The 13,848-nt window shown below is 51.4% G+C and overlaps 1 protein-coding gene across 1 annotated transcript in view; it reads left to right on the forward strand.

Moving 5' to 3' along the window:
- Window positions 1-13,848, forward strand: part of DLG5 (discs large MAGUK scaffold protein 5) — a 118,542-nt gene that overhangs the window by 30,689 nt on the left and 74,005 nt on the right. The gene's annotated exons all lie outside the window — the stretch shown is intronic.

Here is a 13,848-nt window from a genome sequence, read left to right on the forward strand (position 1 = left end):
ATGGGAACTGTGCTTTCACTGTTGGCATAGGGGCCCTCCACTGCAATTTCTTTTTTCTTTTGCATATTCTGTCATGTCATTTCCCTCTCCACGACCTTGTAGATCATCTGGAGGGAAACTGCTAACACTGACTGGGGCATCCACGCAGGAGCTGCAGAAGCGGGGAGCTCTCTTCCCACGTGGACCCAGCCCTGTCATTTGTCTGTGATTGACAACCAGGGGCAGAGCAAAGAGGCTCTTGCTGCATTGCACCTCCTGGTAATTCAGTTGGCTCTTCCTGCACTTTGTATTTGCTCTGTTCTCTGGTGCCCCCGACAGCCCTCCCCACCCGCCTCTCTCATCTTTGATGTTGTTGCCATGGACAAAAAGCTTGGAAAATGAAAGAACAGGTTGTAGACCCAGAATGTTTGCCCCCAAGGAAAGCGCATGTTTGCACAAAATCCTGTCTGACAGTTTCCATTTAAACTAAGAAGTTGGGGGCCCAGCAGGTCCTTGGAAATATGAAAATTGGCACTTTGTTGGGCTGCATGCTGATGGTAGCTCTGTATCTGAGCTCCATCTGTCACTGGAGATTCGCATTTTTCAGATGAAAATCGCTGGCTGGCCACAGGCGACCTCGCCGCTGCTGTAAGCGTGCGTGCTGCGTGTCGCTTCGGAGCCTGCTTGTCTGCCCCTCAAGGTCTCCTCTTTGTTTTTCTGAAATGTGATGAAACGGAACATGCCTTTAAAAATAGATATTTTCTGGAGATGGTCTGACTGGGATTATTGGCCGTGGCGGTCTTATTTCTGCCCCATGAGTCCCTTATCTCATCTTGGCTGATGGGACGCTGGCAAGGGCTGCTTGCATTTTTTTTTTTCTTTTTATTCTTAATTGTGTTTCCAAAGATATCCCTTTTGATCATTTATTTATTTGTGCACAGGCGAATGAATTCTATAGAATTCATTAACTGTTAACTTTTTAAGAATTTTTTTCCTGAGTATCAAAGCAGTACTCGTTTAAAAAAGAAAAAGAAAGAAAAGATTCCAAAAGTATTCATGGTAGAAAGTGGAGTTCCCTTAAGTATCTGCTGGAGGCCTGAGGGTGGGGAGGAAGGCGATGGTCTCATACAGTGGTCCTCCGGAGGGGCAGGGACACTCGGATCATACTGGGGCTGCTGAATGGGTGGGGGACAGGCAGAGGGAACAGGGTTTGGCTTAAAGGCAGCTCAGGGGTACTTAAAGGTCTCAGAGGGCTCAGAGGTCGGTACATCTGGTTTCAAGTCTAGCTGAATAATCTAGGGCTAGTTCCTTCATCTTTCTGAGCTTCAGGGTCCTTGTCTGTAAATTGAGACTGATAGCAGTACCTCTTTCCTGGAGTGCTGTGAATTTTAAGTAGGATAGCATATTCATTTGACGGTTTTCCACGGCTCTCACTGTGGATGATGTCTGTATTGGAAAGGGCTGTACAGAGCCTGGCACGGTAGCAACTGGATTAGTGTGGTAGGGCTGCCGTAACAAAGTACCACAGACTGGGGGGCTCAACTGACAGCCATCTATTGTCTCACAGTCCTGGAGGCTAGAAGTCCCTGATCAAGGTGTCGGCAGGGTTGGTTTCTCCTGAGACCTGTCTCTCTCCTTGGTTTGTAGATGGCTGTCTTCTCTCTGTATCCTCACAGGGTCTCTGTGTGTGTGTGTGCCTGTCTGTGTCCAAATTTGCTCTTCTTAGAAGGATTAGGGCCCACCCTACTGACCTCATATTAATTTATTAATTACCTCTTTGAAGACCCTTTCTCCAAATACAGTCACATGCTGAGATTCTGGGGGGTTGGGACTTCGACATGTGAATTTTGGAGAGGACACAGTTCAGTCCTTCACAGCAATTATCTCTATTATGCACGGTTCTGTAGTGATGAGGGGCCCTGAAGCTGGCCTTGGCACTGTCTTCAGCTTGCCACGTGACCTGGCTCGGCGTGTCTCCTCTGGACATCTGCAGAACATCAAGGCTGGGCGGTATAGGGGCCCCGTAAGCTCTGAGGAGTCTGGAGTGTAACTGAAAACGGGGATCCAGTACTTACTCTTCAAGCTTTAACTAAGCATGGGCCTTGTGCACGGCAGGTACAGTGATGCCGGTGCCGGGGTTTCCTGTGGACGGGAGGACACTGGGCGTGTGCGCTGTCAGGGCTACCTGCAGATGGCCAGTGCTCCAGGAGCTGGTGCGCTTTGCTTTCGTTTGCTACACTCTGTGGTTAGGGATGTGGATTTTCTTTTTTCTCCTTGCACAAAATAGTGAAATATCTTCTCTTGTTATGAAGATCAACTTTCTCTTCTGAGGAATGCCTGTGTGTGAAAGATAACCCACATTTGTGCATTTGAAATTCTTCTCTGATCGTCTCCCGCATTTCCCGGGGCTGACTGGGGACAATTTGAAGACAATGTGTGACCAGATTTTGCCTGAGATGGGGTGTGAGGGAGAGCTCTTGTTTCTGCATTTGAGGAAAGAGTGGCCGTGGGCCCGTTTTCTGAGCGGTGGAGTAGACGACTGGTTATGCACTCAAGCTTAAGGTAAGTGTGAGCACTGGATTTGCTGAAAGAATAGGTGTGAAACTGGAACATGGTGGACGGCTTTGTTGTGGGGGGTTTAGTGAGAAGGATGCTGGCGATGTTTCGTCTTCATTTGGTGGGGTAGGGTGGCTGGCAAAAGGAACACTCACTGCTTGAGTGTGTTGGTGCAGTGGGTCTGTTGCCCAAGGCCCTCCCCCCTGCTCTGGGTGTGACAGCATTTGATACCTGAGAGGATTTCTGCAGGTGAGTGCGTGCAGCTGTCCTTTCTGTAAAACACTGTAAAAGGCGCCTGTGGTTCCAGGAATGGACTCTTTTTCACCGGCTTCTGAAGGTCACCTTTTCAAAATCCACAAAAGCATTGTGTAAATAAGGTTGAACCTTCTGGTGATGTCACCTTATCTAAGAGGAAGGGTGCATAAAAGTGTCCCAGGGCTCTTCTTGGTTGGGAAAATTATCTGCTTGGGACTGGGCCTCTGAGAGCCTCCCCGAAGGGCCAAACTCTTCTTTACACTGTCTTTCTCAGGGCCTCAGAAGAATAGATGGGAAGAGATCATTGTCCTTTTATTTTTCGTGAGGGCCCTTCCGGTCCTGCCTGTTTAAAGAATGTTAGAGAAACCGGTTTGGGTTTTAGAGTTAGTTCTGATCGGTAATCAGTTACAGTAAGCTTGCCAAGGGCTGGGCGCTGTGAAATAGTGCTTCTGTCGGTGGGCTGGCCCTCAGGAGCCACCCAGACCAGGAGTGATGCATGCCTCCTCATCTTGCCCTCAGCACACATCGCTGGTCCATCCTGGGCTCCCTTCCTAGTGAGCACAGGTGTGGCCTCACACTCCTTAAACACAGCCGGCAGTTGTCACTAGACATAGCAGTCCATTCATGCTGAGCCTCTCTCCTTTCCTGGTCTAATCCAAGCCCTGCAATTCTGGTGGAGAAACCACAGCCAATCAATGGCCTTACTTAATTAGCAGAGCATCACTGACTTTTGCCTTCTGTGTCCTGTTGCAGCATCTGGTGTGGCAGAACAGCCCCTCTGACCACTCTCTACCCCATTGCCTTCTAGAAGACTTAATTCTCTTATTCCTCCTGTTTCCCTGAGTGGGCTTTGTGTGTCTCTTGCTGAAATTCGTATTCCTTCTCCTGTCCTCACAGGTCGCACGTCCTAGGATTTTGTCCTGTATATGCTTAGAGCAATACTTACTGCGTGGGTGCTGTTCAGGAAGTCCTAGATCTGGCCCTCCCCTTCCCCTCACCTTTTTCTTACCCCTGGGCTTCACATTGCCAGTGAGCCGCTCTGGGCTTGTCACTCACATCCTCCAGGCTCTGTGGGGTGAAGTCCCAAGTGGACTGGGTTAGCCTGAACCTTGCTCCCTAGCTCCAGACTCCAGTTTCCGACCGTCAGCAGGCCACCTGCCCAGAGATACCCTTTAGCACCTTCAGCCTGAGCCTCAGCAGTGTCTTCTAATTTCTCTTCACCAGCCTTCTTCAGTTCTGCACCTCCTTAACTGCAGTACCTCCCGCACACCCCAACCCAGCATCCTCCTCCTGTCCTCCCCACCCCTGCTGTCTCTTGTGTCACCGCTCAGCTTGCACCCCTGACCACTGGTTCAGGGGAGCCCTTGTGGGAGCATCCCAACTGTTTTCTTTACTTCCACGTCTTCCCTCTTTCCACCTTTCCTGTTCACATGCTGGAGACAGTTTCCTGAAGCTCATGCCTGCTCTCTTACTCCTGTGCTCAAAAATCCCAGGCATTTCTGAGTCCCAGGGCTGAGGAGCTGGGGCTTTACTTGATCAAAGTCGTTGTAGGATTGTGTGAAGCTCGGTGAGGTTTGGATCACTCTGAAGGCCCAAAGATTTTGGATTACTTTAATGGCGAGAGGGAGGGAGATAAAGCCCTTGCCTCTCCCCGCACTGCCCCACTGTTGGTTTTTTTTTTCCCTCCCAATTGTTTTTTGTGGTAAAATAAACATAAAATTTACCATCTTAACTTTTTTTTTTTAGTCCTGCCACATGGTTTGTGGGATCTTAGGGACCAGGGATTGAACCCGGGATCGGCAGTGAAAAAACTGAGTCCTAACCACTGGACCGCCAGGGAAGTCCCAATCTTAACCATTTTGAGTATACAGTTCAGTGGTTTTAAAAACATTCACAGTGTGCTACCATCACCACCATCCATCTCCAGAACTCTTTTCATCTTGCAAAACTGAAACTATACCCATTAAATGGTAACTCCCCATGTCCCCTCCCCACCCCAGCTTCTGGCAACCACTCTTCTACTTTCTCTCTCTAGGATTTTGTCTGCTCTAAGTACGTCATGTCAATGGAATCGAACAGTTTTTGTGTCTCTGTGACTGGCTTATTTCACTTAACATAATGTCTTCAGAATTCATCCACGTTATAGATACACTTCCAAATTTCCTACCGTTTTAAGGCTGAATAATATTGTATGTAGATATCACATTTTGCTTATCTTTTCATCTATCAATGGACAGCTGTGTTACTTACACATTTTAGATATTGTGAATGATGCTGCTAAGAACATGGGTATAGGATTATCTCTTGGAGACCCTCCTTTCAGTTTCTTGGGGTATATGCCCCGAAGTGGATGTATTGGATCATATAGTAATACTGTTTTTGATTTTTTGAGAAACTGCCATGCTAGTTTCCACAGTGGCTGTACCATTTTACATTCCCACCAGTAGTGCCCAAGGGTGCCAATTTTTCCACGTCCTCACCAACACTTAACTATTTTCTGGCTTTTTGACAGTAGCCATCCTGAGTGGTATGAGGTAGCATCTTGTGTTTTGTTTTTTTTTTAAATTTATTTATTTTATTTTTGGCTGCATTGGGTCTTCATTGCTGTGCGTGGGCTTTCTCTAGTTGTGGAGAGCAGAGGGCTACTTTTTGTTGTGGTGCACGGGCTTCTCGTTGTGGAGCACGGGCTCAGTAGTTGTGGCACATGGGCTCAGTAGTTGTGGCACAAGGGCTTAGTTGCTCTGCGGCATGTGGGGTCTTCCCGGACCAGGGCTCGAACCCATGTCCCCTGCATTGGCAGGCGGATTCTTAACCACTGCGCCACCAGGGAAGCCCCTTATTGTGGTTTTGATTTGTATTTCCCTAATGACTAGTGATACTGAGCATCTTTTCAGTTGCTTATTGGCTCTTTGTATATCTTCTCTGGAGAAGCCTCTCAAGTCATGCCTATTTGTGAATCAGTTTTTTTTCCTTGTTGAGTTTTAGGAGTTCTCTATACTGATGTTAATTTCTTATCAGATATGCAATTTGCAAATATTTTCTCTGATTCTGTGGGTTGCCTTTTTACTCTGTTGACAGTGTCTTTCCATGCACAAATTTAACAATTTTCATGAAGTCCAGTATGTCTGTTTTTTCTTTGGTTGCTGTGTCTCTGGTGTCATATCCAAGAAATCATTGCCAAATTCAATGTCGAAGCTTTGCCCTGTATTTTCTTCTAAGAGTTCTATAGTTTTATTTTTTTAATTAATTCATTCATTCATTTTGGGCTGCGTTGGGTCTCTGTTGCTGCGCGCCGGCTTTCTCTGGTTGCGGCACGCGGGCTTCTCATTGCGGTGGCTTCTCTTGTTGCGGAGCACAAGCTCTAGGCACGCAGGCTTCAGTTGTTGTGGCTCGCAGGCTCTAGAGAGCAGGCTCAGTAGCTGTGGTGCACGGGCTTAGTTGCTCTGCGGAATCTTCCCGGACCAGGGATCGAACCCGTGTCCCCTGCATTGGCAGGCGGATTCTTAACCACTGTGCCACCAGGGAAGTCCAGTTCTGTAGTTATAGCTTTTATCTTTAAGACTTTGATTCCTTTTGAGTTAATTTTTGTATGTGGTGTTAGATAAGTGTCCAAATTCATCCTTTTGCATGTGGATATCTGGTTTTCCCAGCATAATTTCTTGAAAAGACTGTTCTTTCCTCATTGGATAGTCTTAGCACCTGTCAAAAATGATTTGGCCATTATGCAAAGGTTTGTTTCTGGGCTCTCTGTTCTGTTCCTTTGGTCTTATGTCTGCCTTTAAGCCAGTACCACACTATTTTGATTAGTGCAGCTTTGTCACCAATCAGGAAGTATGAGTCCTCCAGCTTTATTCTTCTTTTCCAAGATGGTTTTGGCTATTTGGAGTTCCTTAGTATGTGGCCAGACGAGGGAGAGCCCAGGCCCATCCAGTTTCTGATCCCATGCCCTTTCACTGTACAGTCACTTTGTACCTCCCACCCCTTGGCAGGGGTCTTAGTAGGTTTAAACTCGGCACGGATATTGGGGCGGGGGAGGTAAGCGGTTCTTTGTGACCTCAGAGTCCTGGGGACACAGACTGAGTTGCCTTGGTGGTGAGTAATAGTCAAGACACCACACAGACCATGTAAGGGGGCGGTGCTGCTGCTGTTGAGGGAAGAGGGGGCAGAACAGCAGCTCATTGCTGATGAAGACAAGACCTCTCCTTTGCAGTGGCCCTCTTTGGCCTTTGTGGACTGAATGTCCCCGTCCTGTCCAGCCTGGGGTGTCACGTCCTCGCCTACTTTCCGGTCTGACCCCGGGGCCTTTGCACTTGCTGTTTTTCTACCTGGAACAGTCCTCCTCCAGCACTTTGCTTCCTCCACACTCCTTCAGGTCTCTCTTCACATGTGGCCTACCAGAGAGACCTCCCCTGGCCCTTGTAGCACAGTAGCCACCTCTCCACCCCGCCCCACTCACCCTGCATTTTACTCGGCTCTAGTGTTCTTCACAGCACTTAACTACCTGATGCATTTTGCATTTGTGTATTGGTTTATTTCTCTCCCACCTGCACTCCTCTGAGCTCCGTGAGGGCAGGGACTCTGTCTTGTTCTCTGCTGCATCCCTAGTTTGTTCACTAAGCATTTGGTGGCGGAATGGGCTTTGTGTTCCCAGGGCAGACATGCCTACCAAGGAGTGGTGTCTTGTGCAGAGCGCTGTCAACTTCATCTTTCTTGAAGGGCTGACCCATGCCCATGTTATGTGCAGGTGGCGATGAGGGTCGTGAGAGGGTTGGGGCGTGGCCTGGTGTTATCCCAGCACACAGTGAGCACTCTGGCTTGTTCTGTTTGAATCAGAGAACAAGAGACCCGGAAGAGAGGTGGGCTGGCTTGGAATTGGCCGTGGCCAGGCAGAATGGTGGAAGGGGAGGGGAGGCCTCCCTATCCTGAGTGGAAGAAAACAAAGGCATAGCAAGGCTGGATTCAGGTATTGGGCAGGGACGCTCACGGTTGAGGGTCAGATAAGAAGAACAAGAGCTAGCGTTTATGGAGCACTTGTCCATGTGCCTGGCTCGGTCCTCATTCAGTCCTCAAAGCCCATCCTTCCTATTTCATAAACCAGGAAATGAGGCGCAGAAAGTGGAAGCAACTTGCTTAAGGTCACGCAGCTGTTGGTGGCAGGCCTGAGCCCAGGTGGTGTGGCCCAGAGCCTGCACTGGTACCAACACCTGTGATGGCGGAGGGCCGCACACGCTGCTTGCTCACAGTCCGTGCAAGGAGGAGGTAGCCTTTTCTCCCTTTACTGAGTCATGGAGAGGGAGTCCAGATGGAGAGCAGGAGGGAGCCAGTCTGTCGTGACTCCTGGTGCTGGTCAGAAGTTTACTCCAGGGCACATGTGCCCACCGGGGGATGTCTGGCTGCAGGATTAATGGAAGCTTGGCTGCCTGTGCTGCTCTGTTTCCTGTCCCATCTCGGTGTGTCCTCTTTGCTGCTGTGCTTGCGTCATGAGCTCTCATGAGGGTAGCAGGGCAGTGACACTGCGGTCGGTCCCTCCTGCACTGCCATCTGTTTTGGGGGTGCCTGTCAGGTGTGGCTGTGTTCATTGACGATGAACATGTCCCCCTACATCATTGCATATTAGTAGGAGACTCTTGAAGTCTGTCCCAGTCTCCTCCCCCGCTTCTAGGGCATAAATGACGGCCGCCCAGCCTCCCTCACGTGGATCCCTACAGACCCTGCTTCGGGCCACCTCCTGGGCCTTCTAGGGCAGGTGACAACTGTCCCCCAGCCTGGCCAGGAGGCATCAGCCTCCCTGTGCATGTCAGGGGGAGGATGCTTTCCCACCCCGAGGCGGGCGTGTCAGCTGCTTGAAGCAGGACTTCCTTGATTGATGCGGCAGGCTTCGTGGCTGCTCCATTCCAGGGCCATGGAATTTCACCCCCTGCTTCCTGAAGTATGGGGGGCTTGTCAGCTTCCAGCTGTGGGTCTCAGTGTCCACAGTCTGGGGCCATGTTGTTAAAGGGGAGGAAGCTGAGGCCCTAGGGAGGGGCATGGCTGCACTGAACCGTGATTCTGTAAGAGGGCTTCCCAGCAGCCAAAGGAGCCACCCTCCCAGCACCTCCCGAGATCCTCAGAAGCCGGGGAGGTGAGCTCAGCAAATAGCACTTTTCACCCTCTTGCCTCCTTCTCGTGTCTGTGGCTCACGGAGTCGAGTGCCTCTGTACCCAGCACGGTCATGGGCGTTCGGGTGGGCAGGAGGTAGCAGCATGTGTCAGGGCCATAACGCCATGGCTCACCCCTCTTTCTTTCTTCCCACTTTTAGTCCCCAAGCCCCACTCAGCTCACAGTGTCTGTTGAGCGTCTCGGTGTGGGGAGGAGCACGGGGAGGGGGAAAGCCTATGCTGGGGGCTCCAGGTTGGGAGGCTCTGGGCAGGGGTGGCCCTGCTCTAATACTTCTCACTTGCACAGGTGGATGGGTTCTGCCTACGTCTCCTCCAGGCTGATCTGGCTTCTTGGTGCTTGTCCAAGTCCACCATCCTCCAGGGCCAGCTCCAGGCCCCTTCCTCCGTGAAGTCCCCCCAGACTGCTAGACCTTTAGAGCTGGGCAGCAGTGTTGTGTATAGGGTTCAGGAGCACAGGCTTTGGGCTAGACTGCCTGGGTTTGTATCCTGTTCGCCCCCTTAGTGGCTCTACCATGACCTTAAGCAAGTTACTTAATTTTTCTAACCCTTAGTTTCCTCCTCTGCACAACCGGCGTAATGACAACCTCAGGGTTGGTGTGGGAATTAACTGAGACAACATATGCAGAGTCTAGTACATCCTGGCACTTAGTAGGGCTCAGTGCCTATTAGCTGCTGCTATTATTATTTCTGGTATTGTTGTTGTTAGTGCCACACGGTCTAGCAGTTTGTCATCGTGGACTATGCAGCCTCGTCACTCTGGTGGACAGCTTTCTGAAAGACAGCTTTCAATTTGGGTAACCAAAGGATTGAGGACGGCAGTGTTGGAAGGTCTGGTTTGACTGTAGGAGCAGCAGCTAACACTTTGAGCACTGGCCGTGTCAGGTGCTGTGGCAAGCCCTTTTCGTATTAACTCGGTTGATCCTCCGTGGGGTTAGTACTCCTATTGTCCCATTTTGCAGATAAGCATGTGGAGGCAGGGAGAGGCTGAGTGACTTACCCGAGGGTACACAGCTGCTAAGTGGCAGAGTTGAGAGTTGAACCCAGGCAGGCTGGCAACCTGTTAGTATTCTAGTCACTGCTGCCTCGATTTGCAGGCGAGGGCCATGGGCTCAGAGAGGGGAAGGGACTTCCACAGAGTCTCACAGCAGGTCAGTAGCCTCCTGAGCCGCTGGCTTGTCTTCTTTATACGGCTCGCAGGGCTCAGCCACGTGCCAGGACCCCGATGGACACGTGTGGGTACTAGAGTGACTGGGCACCCTCAGCCGTCCGAGGGTGGTCAGCTCTGAGCTGGAGGATGGTTCCAGGGTGGGACAGGTGGCCTGGTGGTGACTGCTCGCCCCCCCTCCCCCACTGCCCAGGCAGCACCTCCCTGCTCAGTCTCTCACAGTCCCCAGGGAAGAGCGGCTTGCTTCTCCCTCCTTCCCCGGTGCTCGCGGGAGGTGCATGTCCTCCCAGCGTCCAGAGCTGTCTCAGGGCAGCGCCACGGGCTGGAGCACAGAGAGGACTCTGCGTGCTGGCTGGAGGCTGGAACAAGCCCCTTAAGCGTCGCGGTTTCATGGGGAGGAAGTGTGAGTCACTGGGGCCTTTACAAGCCCCAGGTGAATGGAGGAGTGTGTTAGGGGCCCCGCAGCCACGGGATGCGGCCTTGGAGGGCTGGGCGTTCTGTTATCGCTTGGGTGATTTTACTGGAAGTTCTTTGAAGTGGTCTCCATGACCCAGTGGGGCTGAGTCACCGAGTAAACACAATTAGCAGGGGGTGGCCTTTTGGGAACAACACAGACAATGCTTGTGGCCCAGGCCAGTCCCAGAGAGTCTGCCAGCTCTCTCCCAGGGCTTCTGCCACGACTTCCATGCACATGCCACCTGCTGGCTCGGGTCAGCCTTGGTATCTTGCTTTCAGTCCCTGCTGTGGGCTTGTTGGAAATGCAGAGTCTCAGGCCCCACCCTAATCTGCCTAGTCAGAACCTGCCCCTTGACCGGGGCCTCAGGTTATTGCTGTGGTAGAGAACCCCCTGTATCATCACTCTGCTTCACATGGCCATGAAAACCTGGGCTCCTGCTCTGCTCTCTTTTTCTTTTTCTTTTTTTTTTTTTTTTAAATATTTATTTATTTGGCTGTGCTGGGTCTTAGTTGCAGTGTGCGGGATCTTTTTGTTGAGGCATGCGGGACCTAGTTCCCTGACAGGGATCGAACCCGGGCCCCTTGCATCAGGAGTGTGGAGTCTTAACCACTGGACCACCAGGGAAGTCCCTCTGCCCTCATTTTCTGGAAACGTTTCCCAATCATATGACTTTCTCCGGGTCCTCTCTGGACCTCTGCACAGGCTTGTCTGAGTTTGTGGTGACGGTCCTGAGTGGCAGTGCCCTGCTGCCCTGTGGGGCTCGGGGGGAGGCAGTGGGAGCAGAGGAGGTCGGCCCTCGTTCACCCAGACCTCTGTGTGTGTGATGTGCGGGGTGCGCATTAGGGCCCGGGTCGGGGTGCAGGTGCCTTCAGGGGAGCTCCCACGTGGTCAAGGGTGAGGGGCTGTGCGGGGCAGGAGAGCGTGCGCAGTGAGATGGGACCTCTGTCAGGCTCCAGATTGGATTGTGAAATCCCAGGGGTAGATGACGACCGTCCCACCTCTCAGAAGCCATCGCTTTGAAAGGATACTGCGTGACTTCAGAGGAAAGCGACTCCTTTTGCTTTTTCCCGACAGTCCTGACCACACAGGCTTTTTAAGACAACAATAGCTGCAGAGACAAAGCATAACCAAGACAGCGTCGTCTTCGGGGCTTTTTCCCCCCCGAATGACGTCTAAGGCCCTGGGAACATCGTAGAAACTGGGCCTTGTCCAATTTTAACCGTTCCCTGGCACCGCTTCCCCCCTCTGGCTCCCAGGAGCCCTGCCAGCTGACTCGGGGGAGGTGATGCCCAGAGATGCCGATAGAGATGTCACACCGCCCCCGGGTCAGGCCCAGAGCCCTGTCAGGATGTGGGGGACAGGGAAGGGGACCAGCGCGTGTCAGTTGGCCAGTTGACTCCTCCCAGCCAGGGGGGAGGTGGGAGGAGAGAGAGAAGGGTGTCTGCCAAGTTTAATTAACAGTGGAAACTTGCCAACGGGGGAGGAGAGAGATGATTTGAAGGGGAGGGGCGGTTTACTGGAAGATGGGGCGCTGCTGATGCCAGTAGCGAGAAAGAGGCGAGGCGTTGTGCAGGGAGCATCCGCCAGAGTGCTGGCTGTGGTGTCGCCAGCAGGGCTTGGCTGAGCTCACATCTCAGAGGTGTGAGTAGGACAGTGTATTTGTGCCCGCTTTCAAAAACAATCCACCGACACACCAGCCGGCTAGCCTTCCTTGCCCTCACATAACAACAATGAAAAATTATTAAGAAAACGGCTGTTGAGTTTAGAACATAGGCATTGTGTTACATTCTTGTGTTCTGGAGACACCGATGGATTGGCTGAATTGCACCTGACTTTACTTCATGGATCTTTATGCAGTGCTTAATGTTCATGATACGGGAAGAGAGATGCTTTGAGAAGTCTGTGATGCTCATGGTTGAGACAAAAACGCAGAGATGTGGAAGGGGCAGCAAGATGAGTGGATTGAACTTAAATACAGGCGATATCTCACTGAACACTGCTTACTTAGTTTTTAGTAGGATCAAGGACTTTCAGGGCTGCACGGGGTTTTCTGGTTCCGTCTCCTTTCAGGTGACGTGCAGGTGCCACCTCTGATATCTCTGCCAGGTGTGCGTGGAGTGAATGCATATGTCGTGGGAGCCCCCCGCCACCCAGGTCTTCTCAGACCAAGGCAGCACTGACCGTTAGGCCCCCTTCCTGACCTGCACCCACCAGCTGTGTCAGGGCTGCTGCCGTAGGCCAGTCGAACAAGTTGCATCCCTTTGGACGGTCCTGCCCACTCCCCGAGCCTTCCTCTTCCATCCCAGAGGTTCTTGGAAAATGTGATAATGAGGCCACTGGCCATTCCTGGCCACTGTCCCACTTCTTGCCATTACCGAAGTCCCTTTTTCTGGTTTTCTTTTTTCTCCTCTCACCTTTCATCTCTCTGCCTGTCTGGTGGGTACACCAGCTAGCTCCCCTGCATGCCGACTCTTATGCCAGGGCTGTGTGTTTCCCTCACCTCTGTGTGGTCTTCATCTTTCCCCCGACACCTTCCCCTTCCCTTCGGGGTCTCCCCTGTCCCCTGGTGCACTGCTCCCTCCCCCCGTCCATGAGTTTCCCTCCTCCTCTCCCTCTCCCCTGCTTACCCCATCTCTTTATCTCTTTTCTTTCTTTTTTTCCTTCTGAGGGTGTGCAGGTGTAGGGTAGCTAGTCAAGAGTTGACATCGGAGAGAACCCCTTAAATTTGACCCCGCATTTCTGGTCCTGGAGCCCAAGGTCTCATTAGTTCTCGGCTGCTTTCTGACACCAAAGCCCTAAGTCTCATTCAAAGGCTTTATTGCAAAAATCTCATCTCTGGCTCACTCACTCTGCCCAGTACACACACATCTTCATTGTACAGTTCTTTCGGTTCTAAGAGCAAAACATTGCCTTCTTCCCATTGTCTTGTTTTATTTGACCCACCATCTCTGCATGTTGTGCTTTTTCTGACTCCCATTCAGCCTCTGGGTTGGGGTTCGCCTGCCCTCTTAACTTCTGTGTCATCTGTAGTCTTGATAAGCAAAGCACAGCTTTGTTTCCATTAATCATGGAAAATGTAATCTCTGAAATGGGACAGGGGAAAGGACCTTGTGAGCCATCTGGTTGAACCCCTTCATGTTACAGACTGAGAAACAGAGATCCAGAAAACTGAGGCCACTGGCCAGCTACTCGCACGTGGACGAGAACTGCACTCAGAGCTGGGTTTCTTGACCCAGAGGTTTTTCCTGATGCCGGGCAGGAAAGATCCTGGCTTTGAA

This window comes from Phocoena phocoena, chromosome 16, assembly GCF_963924675.1.
Source record: "Phocoena phocoena chromosome 16, mPhoPho1.1, whole genome shotgun sequence".
Classification (NCBI taxonomy): Eukaryota; Metazoa; Chordata; class Mammalia; order Artiodactyla; family Phocoenidae; genus Phocoena; species Phocoena phocoena.